Here is a 12,542-nt window from a genome sequence, read left to right as displayed (position 1 = left end):
TTGCCAATATTATGTTTGAACTTTGTAATTTAGTCATTTTTGTTTTTGTCCCACTTTACCAACCCTAGCTAGCTAAAGTAGGACAGCATGTAGAAGCTAAAGTGGGACAGTCTAGGCTTTTCCAATGGAGGAAAGAGATCCAGTTTACATTAGGGGCCCCCTGTACTTAGGTTAGGCAGGGCTCTCGTTCTTGTAGTACTATATCGTGTAAAAAAAAGTGTAGTACTGTTATTAGTAGTGATATTTTGAGAATTCAGAAATTTTGTGAATGGCAGAGCTCCTCTGTTCAGTATCTGTGTTCTTTTGCCCATCTTAATCTGTTCTTCTTATTGGCCAGTCTGACATATGGCTTTTTCTTTGCAACTATGCCTTGAACGCTAGCATCCTGGAGTCGCCTTCTTCAATGTTGACATTAAGACAGATGTTTGCGGGTACTATTTAATGAAGCTGCTAGTTGAGGACTTGTGAGGCGTCTGTTTCTCAAATTAGACACTCTAATGTACTTCTTCTTGTAATGTACCTCTTGCTCAGTTGTGCACCGGGGCCTCCCACTCCTCTTTCTATTCTGGTCAGAGCCAGTTTGCGCTGTTCTGTGAAGGGATTAGTACACAGCATTCTACGAGTTCTTCAGTTTCTTGGCAATTTCTCGCACAGAATATCCATCATTTCTCAGAACAAGAATAGACTGACAAGATTCTGAAGAAAGGTCTTTGTTTCTGGCCATTTTGAGCCTGTAATTGAATCCACAAATGCTTATGCTCCAGATACTCAACTAGTCTAAAGGATGCCAGTTTTATTGCTTCTTTAATCAGGACAACAGTTTTCACCTGTGCTAACATAATTGCAAAAGGGTTTTCTAATAATCAATTAGCCTTTTAAAATTATAAACTTGGATTAGCTAACACAACGTGCCATTGGAACACAAGAGTGATCGTTGCTGATAACAGGCCTCTGTACGCCGATGTAGATATTCCATAAAAAATCAGCCTTTTTCAGCTACAATAGTCATTTACAACATTAACCATGTCTACTCTGTATTTCAATTTGATGTTATTTTAATGAACAAAACATGTGCTTTCCTTTAAAAAACAAGGACATTTCTAGGTGACCCCAAACTTTTCAATGGTACTGTATATTGGTCTATATATTTTCTATAACACTAATTTATTTATGATATTTATGCCATTTGAAGTTGCATTGAACAAAAAAATAAATGTATTGTTAATTAAATGATATACAGTGCATTCAGAAAGTATTCAGACCACTTGGCCTTTTCCACATTTTGATACGTTACAGCCTTATTCTAAAATGGATTTAATAAAACATTTTCCTCATCAATCTACACACAATACCCCATAATGACAAAACAAAAACAAGTATTTATTACAAATAAAAAACAGAAATACCTTATTTACATAAGTATTCAGACCCTTGCCTATGAGACTTGAAATTGAGCTCAGGTGCATCCCGTTTCCATTGATCATCCTGGAGATGTTCCTACAACTTGACTGGACTCCACCTGTGGTAAATTCAATTGATTGAACATGATTTGGAAAGGCACACACCTGTCTATCTAAGGTCCCACTGTTGACAGTGCATGTCAGCGCAAAAACCAAGCCATGAGGTCGAAGGAATTGTCCGTAGAGCTCCGAGACAGGATTGTGTCAAGGCACAGATCTGGGGAAGGGCACCAAAACATTTCTGCAGCATTGAAGGTTGCCAAGAACACAGTGGCCTCCATCATTCTTAAATGGAAGAAGTTTGGAACCATCAATACTCTTCCTAGAGCTGGCCACCCGGCTAAACTGAGCAATCGAGGGAAAAGGGCCCCGGTCAGGGAGGTGACCAAGAACCCAATGGTCACTCTAGCAAAACTAGTTCTAGAACTAGAGTTTCTCTAGGAGATGGGAGAACCTTCCAGAAAGACAAACATCTCAGCAGCACTCCACCAGTCACGGCTTTATGGTAGAGTGGCCAGACGGAAGCCACTCCTCAGTAAAAGGCACATTACAACCCTTAGTTTGTCACCTAAAGAACTCTCAGACCATGAGAAACAAGATTCTCTGGTCTGATGAAACCAATATTGAACTCTTCGGCCTGAATGCCAAGCGTCACGTATGGAGGAAACATAGCACCATCCCTATTGTGAAGCATGGTGGTGGAAGCGTCATGCTGTGGGGAGTTTTTTTAGCGGCTAGTCAGGATCGAGGGAAAGATGAACTGAGCAAAGTACAGAGAGATGAAAACCTGCTCCAGAGCGCTCAGGACCTCAGACTGTTGCGACGGTTCACCTTCCAACAGGATAATGACCCTAAGCACACAGCTAATAAAATGCAGGAGTGGCTTTGGGAGAAGTCTCTGAATGTCCTTGAGGGGCCCTGCCAGAGCCCGAATAAGGCTGTTATGTAACAACATTTGGAAAAAGTCAAGGGGTCTGAATACTTTCCGAATGCACTGTACAAACAAGAAAATGTTCAACCTCCAGATGAGTATGGGGAGGAGTTGAAGTACAAATCTTTCAAGCTTGTTTGACTGGTCTGTAGCTTGTTCTTTAGATGTTTGAGGCTGTTGGTGAACCATGATGTGCAGGCATAATCAACGTGACACTAGAGTAGCACACTTGCCAGAGTATTTAATCAAATCAAATCAAATGTATTTATATAGCTCTTCGTACATCAGCTAATATCTCAAAGTGCTGTACAGAAACCCAGCCTAAAACCCCAAACAGCAAGCAATGCAGGTGTAGAAGCACGGTGGCTAGGAAAAACTCCCTAGAAAGGCCTAAACCTAGGAAGAAACCTAGAGAGGAACCAGGCTATGTGGGGTGGCCAGTCCTCTTCTGGCTGTGCCGGGTGGAGATTATAACAGAACATGGCCAAGATGTTCAAATGTTCATAAATGACCAGCATGGTCGAATAATAACAAGGCAGAACAGTTGAAACTGGAGCAGCAGCACAGTCAGGTGGACCGGGGACAGCAAGGAGTCATCATGTCAGGTAGTCCTGGGGCACGGTCCTAGGGCTCAGGTCCTCCGAGAGAGAGAAAGAAAGAGAGAATTAGAGAGAGCATATGTGGGGTGGCCCGTCCTCTTCTGGCTGTGCCGGGTGGAGATTATAACAGAACATGGCCAATATGTTCAAATGTTCATAAATTACCAGCATGGTCGAATAATAGTAAGGCAGAACAGTTGAAACTGGAGCAGCAGCATGGCCAGGTGGACTGGGGACAGCAAGGAGTCATCATGTCAGGTAGTCCTGGAGCATGGTCCTAGGGCTCAGGTCAGATGAAACTGGAGCAGCAGCATGGCCAGGTGGACTGGGGACAGCAAGGAGTCATCATGTCAGGTAGTCCTGGGGCATGGTCCTAGGGCTCAGGTCCTCCGAGAGAGAGAAAGAAAGAAGGAGAGAATTAGAGAACGCACACTTAGATTCACACAGGACACCGAATAGGACAGGAGAAGTACTCCAGATATAACAAACTGACCCTAGCCCCCCGACACAAAATACTGCAGCATAAATACTGGAGGCTGAGACAGGAGGGGACAGGAGACACTGTGGCCCCATCCGAGGACACCCCCGGACAGGGCCAAACAGGAAGGATATAACCCCACCCACTTTGCCAAAGCACAGCCCCCACACCACTAGAGGGATATCTTCAACCACCAACTTACCATCCTGAGACAAGGCTGAGTATAGCCCACAAAGATCTCCGCCACGGCACAGCCCAGGGGGGCAACCCAGACAGGATGACCACAACAGTGGAATCAACGGCATGAGAGAGCCCCAGTAAGCCAGTGACTCTTCACCCTTTAGGGTGTCTATGGCTCAGTTTTCATCCGATTGGTGACTGATTTTCATATGAATATGATCAAATCTATATAAAAACAATATGCACATTTCAGAGTTTCCTTTCAGAAAATGTGGTGCCAGACAACGTGACCATGAAGATTTTAAATTACCAGACATTTGAGAAGTGTATGTCTTTAAGTTCGACTTGGTGCAATGAGCACCATCAATAAAGGAAGGATATTGGCCAAATGAGACACATTTACTTGTCCTTAAAGACATTTACTTGTCCTTAAAGACAGCCTATAACAAATTACAAAAACATTATTCCTTTGGTTTAAATGTGCAGCATATGCAAAACTTTTTAGCCATTTTTGTATACAGTTTTTAGACAACTTTCCTTAAACAATAATTGTCCACCTCAACATCTGAGCACTAAATGCATCAGGGCATTGCATGCATAGGCCTATAGGCTTAGGTGTCCACGGTATGATATTAACATAAAAAAAAAAAATGGATATAGCCTATATAAACGAAGACAAGCTTAGGCCTAGCCCCAGAGAGATAGACACTTTTGAATGAAACATTCAAATCACAGGGCTTTTGCACCATTATTCAAATGACATTTTCACTACAGCACTTTCTTGAAAACAATAATAAATGATTCATTGCATTGTGGTGTTGTAGACTAGTCTAGGTTATTGTTCTTAAACTAGATCAATAGGGGAGTTTTTTGAGCTGTGCTTCATGTCTTCACTGTTCTTTCATGTGCAATGATGAACGTGGCATCTCCATTGCCTATCAGCTATTCCTATTTGTTCTTGTCGATTCATACTGAAAATTGATGCAGTTTTGAATGATTTTATGTGTGGTATGATTGCTAGTTAGCCTATTGCAAATATGGACAAAAGATCCACCTAGCACTATTGTCAATATGAATGGTGGATAAAAGGCAGGATGGACCACTGGACTGGTAGATTATACCGACCTGTGGTATAGTAACGCAATAAGGCCCGAGGGGGTGTGGTACAGTATATGGCCAATATACCACGGCTACGGTCTGTTCTTAGGCACGACAAAACACTGATTGCCTAGATACAGCCCTTAGCTGTGATATATTTGCAATATACCACAAACCCCAGAGGTGCCTTATTGCTATTATAAACTGGTTACCAACATGATTAGAGCAGAAGAAATACATGTTTTGTCATACCCGTGGTATACGGTCTCATATACCACACCTTTCAGCCATTCAGCATTCAGGGATCGAACCACCCAGTTTATAATAAAAGTTAGCAAATGGAGAAGCATAGTGCATAAGAGAAGTACCAAAACACCTTGATATAGGGGAGGCGCATGTGAGCAGATGAGGAAATTTGGCTAGGATTGAATAAATTACATAGTAATACATGCAACTAGCAGATGTAAACCAGGGGGAAAAATGCACTTCCCTCCCCTGTGCCCCACAAAAAAACACACAACCCTCCCCTATATTGGACCACCCCTCCCCCCTATAAATTGCAATCTGTCCCTAACTTTGTGCATTTCAAAACATTTTGAATTCTACACATTTGGCCATGGGACAGAGAAAAATGTGCAGTTTTATAGCAAATTTTCTGCTATTCTACACATTTTGCCATGAGGCTGAGAGAAAATTGTGCATCCCATGGGAGCCTAGGGCACTTGCCCTGTCCATTTGTAATCCTACCCTGATCATTCCACTGATAATAGGCATTGGCCTACACATTATGTGGCTTTCTTGCTCTCTGCTGGTTGATATTGAAATGACATACAGTACCTGGGTGGACCTGTTACATAATATATTGTAAGAAATGTATGCTTTATTGTTGTTTTGTATCGTGGTAGAATTTGTCCACACTGTATCCGATTGTATCCAAGTAAATGGTATGGTCTGGCATTTTCTGACCAGACACTATTCTATTGCTTTGCCGAACTGTTGATCGACCTGTTCCGGTTCAAAAAGGGTACTTGGTAATGTTGTTGAACCTGAACATAACACCTTACAGTAGTTAGAGGAAACGTGGGAATACGCAAGCTCAAATTGGGGGGGGGTTATGAAGAATTGTCAATAGGAATAGGACGACGTTCGCACTCGAAGACAGTTTAATTATAGATCATTTTTCAGCTAAATGTTTTTGTATTTGTTTAAAATGTGTTAAACGTGTATAAAATAATGATCTTGAGTGTTAGGCAATTGTATCATAAATTGAATTTTGCATCTTGCAGGACATTTAAATAATTCAAGATGATCGGTAATGCGCCTTGAATACTGTATGATTACACTAGTCCAGATCATACAGTCTGTGCCATTCGCGCTCTCTCGCTCTGATTTCCACTACTGTAATGAAGCAGCATCCTTAGTACGTGCACAACCACACTCGCCTCATGGCAACACTGTACACAAGCGAGCAGAGTTCAACCACTTACGGGTAGTACGGGTAGAGCGCTTTTTCGCAAAACGGGTTAAATGCACGCCTCTTGACTCCGACGACCAATGTTGCATTACAGTTTGCCCGATTTAGACGGGGAGAACCTTATCGCAACCGCCTTTCTGATTAATATTGCCGATGGAAGGAAATTGATGACTCGAAAATGGTTTATTCCTACTATAGCCTGAGACGTGCAGAAACGAACGCGCCGCACCCCAACCATAACTCAAGGAAATCCACTAAACCCATTGGTGGTGTTAAGTACACCAATTGGACGCTGTAATTCGATGGTTGTGTTTATTGGGCGGGCTGTACAGTAGGAATAGTGTCCACAGGCTTTACAAGACGCCAATATCTGTATGCTTTGCATATGCAGGTCAGGTTACAGAGATGCAGGGGAATGGGTAGTTTTGGGGTAGCGCAAGTGAACTGAACTGAACTTCTGGGTTAGTGTGGCCTAAACTGCTATTCTTTACATTCACCTAACTTTAATGAAATATTTGACATATTTTTGAGAAAACAGTTACAGTGAATGTATGAACGCGTGGCACTCTTCAGAGCTATTTGGAGTTATTTTCTCTTACACATTATCTATGGGAGATTGGTGAGTAGACTTCTGTATCTTTATCTGGTGAAATGTTGTAATAATTTCCTGAGAATATTTTCCAAATGTTTTTGAGGTAGCTCGATGCAACGTTGAATTTGATGATGTGTTAGGCCTATGTTGTAGAATTACTTCCCTTGTTGTTGATCATCTTGTAATTTGACTGATAGGATAAATGAGAACCATGCTAAATATTTTACAACCGAAATGTATCGAAAATGTAGGTGAATATGTGAAGGAGGAGCCTGCCAAACCAACTGAGATTGCACATAGTTTCGAATCCAAAAGTTATTTTCAGTATTTGAATGCACACTATTTACGCAACGTGCGCTGTAAAACCATTCCTATAGCCACAATGAATTGTATCCTATATTTGCATGCCATGTTGATATCAAATAAGATGATGATGATGATTATTATTGTTGTTATGCTATTATTGTGTTGTTACTGTATAATACATACCACATTTTTCCCCCTCAGTTATCATTTTGTAGGATTTATTTTATGAATCTGAAATCAGGTTAGCCACTGACTAACGTACATTGCGCCTATCCCAATACCACTGTGCGTGTGACAGCGGCTAACCTGGTTTTGGGGAGACTTCTCTACTGCCGCCGCGGGAAAGGCCCTGTCCAGACACTTTACAAATGCAACATCTCGTGCTATCTGACACCTGTTATGTGGGAATAATTATTTGCTTCAGCATTACTGCCCTCCCCGTGGCCTTTCTGAGTACTACTGTATGTAGTACACTATCTCCAGGCTATACAGTCAGAGGCCTTTACATTAGACCTACTTTGGAGCTGCCGTCCTATAGACCTGGCATGCCATCTACTGGGACTCTAGGCTGCTGGTGGTGAGTGTTTCTCTGGCATTGCCTTAGTTTACTTCGGTGTGTATTTCGTTAATTAGCACAAATATAGTCCATAACTTGTAACAATGTATATATACTCTGTTCCAAACCAATAACAATGTGACTTGACAATGTTACCCTAAGAAAAAAAGTAAACTTTCTATTGAAATCATGTGGCATCAAGTATATTTCTTTCCATTGTGTGGTTTCAGTGTTTAGTTTATTGCCTCATGGATTACTCTGAGTGACACCCAGTAGATAGATAAGTAAGTGGTGTATGTCTAACTGTGAACGTGCAGATACTTACGGCACCATCCTATCAACAGGCAGGCAGGCAGCAGGGCTATATCCATAGCATTCAGGCTCCGGCCATAAACAGCCTCTGGCTCCTTTTAGACCCAGGCACATGTGTTCTGTACATCTGAAATTATTGGGTAGGTGTAAGCATATGGCAAAGTGGAGCTACCAGCATATTGCTTATCCAATTATTCCCGATCTACACAAATGGTTAGGGGCTAGGGTTGTTTTTGGACAGGGGTCCCTCACTTTTTAGTGATAAGAACAGGGTGCTATTCAATGCCATGACTTCCAACCCACGTCCTGCGTAGATACATATGATATACATATTGTTCTGTCTGGTTAAGGTCAGTTTCCATATCCAAAAGGCAAAAGTTTGCCTTACCTCTTGCTGAACCAGTCTCAACAGATTCAGTGAGAGAGGATCCATATTGAGTGGTATGGTATCTGCGAGCAAACATAATGCCCTCATCAGATAGACACCCTGCAAACCCATCATAATCTGTTAATGTTCTCCTGTTTGTGAGATAGCTGTCCTTAAGTTTAGCTTTTGAGTGGGTGAGATTGTGTGTGTGCGTGAAAGAGAGGTAGTGCCTGTGTGACTGTTCTGTATGTGAGTGGCTACAGGCCACAAATGGGACATTTCAAAAGATTAGAGACTAACTGGATGTGATTGAACTGCTCCTGAACTAGAAAGCCTTCCAGTGTGATAATCCCTGATAGGAAATGGAAGTTTCCATGAGACTGATGACACGACATCTGCATTTAGTATTCCACTTCTGCTGCATGCTCATATCAGTGTGACCCTGCAACAGCTCAGTGTGTGTGAGAGAGAGCTTCCCATGTCATACCAGGTCAGAGAACTGTCCCCCCCTCTCTGCTTTCTTTCCCTCACTTCTCTCTCTCCCCTCCCTCTCCCTGTCTCTCCAGACTATGGGAACTGCAGGGATTCTGGGGCTTATCTATCTCCAGCCAAGCCAGACGTGTCCTGATCTTGTCACCATAATCCAATTCCACATAATTCATCTTAATATCAGAACTGTCTAGTCTTTTCAAGTAGCTCTGACAAACATATGTACCTCAGCTACTCCCTCAACTCATAGAGGTGAGAGTTAAAACAGGAATGTAGAGAAATGCCGACTTAGGCAAAGTCATTAGACAACTATTGAAGGGTGGAAAAAGTAGATAAATATAGAGGTGCAGATACAATATGTAAAGGGAAGAGGAATCTCTTTATGTGGCAGCAAGGACAAATATTTACAGGGCTGTGGAGCAGCTAAGCAGAGTTTGTTTCAGCATTGTGGTGGTTCATGGAACTCACTCCGTCAGACAGCCATCATGTTTATTCTCACAGATATACACAGAGAGGGAGAAGGGTGGGACTGGGTCATCTGACGTGGGTTCAGAGAGGAGGACTGTGTAACGTGAATAGAGTCCAGAGTCGGGGTCAGCTCACTGTTTATGATATCACTTACTGTAGTAGTGATATCACTAACAAGCTTCATTACAGAAAGGAAAACTGAATAGACATTTGACTTTTCATCACTATCTACTTAGCTAAATAAACTATCAGGGCGGTCGGTAGCCTAACGGTTAAGAGTGTTGGGCCAGAACCCGAAAGGTTGCTGGTTTGAATCTCTGAGCTGACTAGGTGAAAAATCTGTTGATGTGTCCTTGAGCAAGGCACTTAACCATAGTTGCTCCTGTTAAGTCGCTCTGGATAAGAGTGTCTGCTAATTGAATTTAAAAAATGATTGTACGGTCCTAGTTCTGCACTCTTGTCATGTTTGCATTTTATTTTCCATGTTCAAATACCACGGCAAGTTACTGTGGTTTGAGGTAAGAGCAGGGGCCTGGACTAGAGTATGGGAAGTGTTGAGTATATGGCATGAAGAAGCACTTGAGTAGAGAGTTAGTGTGCGTTAAATGTGCATGTTCAGCTATCGTGTGAGTGGACACGTCAGCATAGCATAGTAGACTTCATAGCAGCTGGTGCTAGGTCACATGTACTGTATGTGTTCTCTACCTCTCTCCCCACCAAGGGAGACATTTTGGTAACAGATTGTATGAGCAACATTATGTGTATAATGTATTTAATGTGCTTTCTGTCACTCACAGTGTATTGGAAGTGTTGCCATAACCATTAAAAACAGCTCTATTATAGCAGCCTTTATAAAATGTATGAATATCTATCATAAATGTGAAATTCATTAAACTAGCAATGGTCATCCAAATTGTTAAACGTTTTTAAAAACAATTCTAATAAATGCAAGTTGGACAATGGATGAAGATACTCCAACCTTTTGTAATTTTTATAATTGATTAGATATTGAGTGATTTATAGCACATAACATTTTCTTAGCGTATTATTGATTGTATGTTTGTTTATTCCACTCCGTGTTGTTGTATGTGTCGAACTGCTTTGCTTTATCTTGGCCAGGTCACAGTTGTAAATGAGAACTTGTTCTCAACTAGCCTACCTGGTTAAATAAAGGTGAGTTCTTGGATTTTGGTGGGAATATAGGTATTCAATTCAATGCCATATATCACGTTTTTATGCCCTCATCTACACTCGGTTGCCAGTTTATTAGGTACACCCATCCATACTGAACAAAATTATAAATGAAACAATTTCAAATATTTTACTGAGTTACAGTTCATAAGGAAATCAGTCAATTGAAATAAATAAATTAGGTGCTAATCTATGGATTTCATATGATTGGGAAAACAGATATACATCTGCTGGTCACTGACACCTTAAAGAAATTGGCCTCACAATGGGTCTCAGGATTTCATCAAGGTATTTCTGTGCATTCAAATTGCCATCGATAAAATGCAATTATGTTTGTTGTCCGTATCATATGCCTGCCCATACCATAACCCCACCACCACGGGGCACTCTGTTCACAACGTTGACATCAGCAAACATCTTGACGCCATACACGTGGTCTGCAGTTGTGAGGCCAGTTGGAAGTACTGTCAAGTTCTCTAAAACCACGTTTCAGGCGGCTTATGGTAGAGAAATTAACATTAAATCCTCTGCCAATTGCACGCTCCCTCAAAACTTGAGACATCTGTGGCATTATGTTGTGTAACAAAACTGCACATTTTAAAGTGGCTTATTATTGTCCCCAGGACAAGGGGCACATGTGTAATGATCATGCTGTTTAATCAGCTTCTTGATATGCCACACCTGTCAGGTGGATGGATTATCTTGGCAATGGACAAATGCTCCCTAACAGGGATATAAACAAATTTGTGCAAAGATTGAGAGAAATGCATTTATATTTTTGTTCAGTGTAGTACTGGGTCGGACCCCCCTTTTCCTCCACAACAGCCCAAATTATTTTTGGACTTCTATAAGGTGTCGGAAACGTTCCACAGCGATGTTGGTCTATGCTGACACGATGGCATCACACAGTTGCTGCAGATCGGACGGCGGTACATTCATGCTGAGTACAGACTATTTCATCTCAGCCCAAAAATGCTCTATTCAGTTGAGGTCTGCAGGCCACTCAAGTAAACTGAACTCACGGTCATGTTCCAGGCAATGTTTCTCCGCTCCTCAATTGTCCAGTGTTGGTGATTGGATTGATGAGTTGTGCAGTTCAAGATGCCGTTCTGCACACCACTTTTGTACAGCTCTGTTATTTGTCAGTTTGTGACCCACCTGTTAGCTTGCACGATTCTTGCCATTCTCCTTCGACCTCTCATCAACAAGCTGTTTTTGTTGTCCACAGGGCTGCTGTAGACTAGATGTTTTTTTGTTTGTCGCACCATTCTCAGTTAACCCTAGATACTGTGGGGTGTGAAAAGCCCAGGAGGCCGGCCATTTCTGAGATACCGGACCTGTCACGCCTGGCAACGACTATCATTCCAAGCTCAAAGTCGCTTAGGTAACTCATTTCGCCCATTCTAACGTTCAATCGAACAGTAACTGAATGCCTCAATGACTGTCTGCCTGCCAAGTGACTTACTGTCTGTAGGAGCAATCCATATTCGGGAACGGAGTGGTGTACATAATAAACTGGCTGGCGAGTTTATACATTTTCATATTGCATCAGCTATTTGTTTATATTTTGTGTTAAAATATGCATAATTTGCATAAATACAATGTGTGTATACATGTGTATTTGCATATATGAATATTAACATAACAGGGTGGAACAGGGCTGCAACCACCAAACACCTACTCTATCTATCCTACCAGCACTCACCTGCTCCGTCTAACCTACCAACACCCACCTGGGCTGTCTAAACTGCCTCATTAATTACTGTTGTCATGTTCTCTTTCATAATTCAACAAGTGTGTCTGTTAGAGACAATTTCAACATATTTGTATACAGAACATACAGAGCTCCATGTAGTGTGTAAATATATTAAATATGAATGTATATGATGAAATATTAGGTATTAACCTTTATGATTTTTATATTTACCTGATTGAGATATATTCCTTTGTTATTAGCGAAATGTTGTTTGTCTCCCCCTCTTGTTAGTGATAAAGTAAAGGCAGGAAGTTGGGACTTTGGTGGGGAGTGTCCTAGCTAGAC

General features: G+C 41.6%; 1 long non-coding RNA gene across 1 annotated transcript; it reads right to left on the bottom strand.

Annotated features, from left to right (window-relative positions):
- Positions 1-1,037: 1,037 nt before the first annotated feature.
- LOC127908256 (uncharacterized) lies at positions 1,038-7,556 on the bottom strand. The gene is made up of 3 exons (XR_008066506.1): positions 6,234-7,556; positions 3,156-3,377; positions 1,038-3,029 (listed from the first exon to the last, which is right to left on the bottom strand). It is a non-coding gene; the product is annotated as an uncharacterized LOC127908256 (long non-coding RNA).
- Between the last annotated feature and the right edge of the window lie 4,986 nt (positions 7,557-12,542).

This window comes from Oncorhynchus keta, chromosome 17 (assembly GCF_023373465.1).
Source record: "Oncorhynchus keta strain PuntledgeMale-10-30-2019 chromosome 17, Oket_V2, whole genome shotgun sequence".
NCBI classification, from domain to species: Eukaryota; Metazoa; Chordata; class Actinopteri; order Salmoniformes; family Salmonidae; genus Oncorhynchus; species Oncorhynchus keta.
Note: the sequence above shows the minus strand (reverse complement) of the source record. Positions and strands in the feature narration are given on the sequence as shown.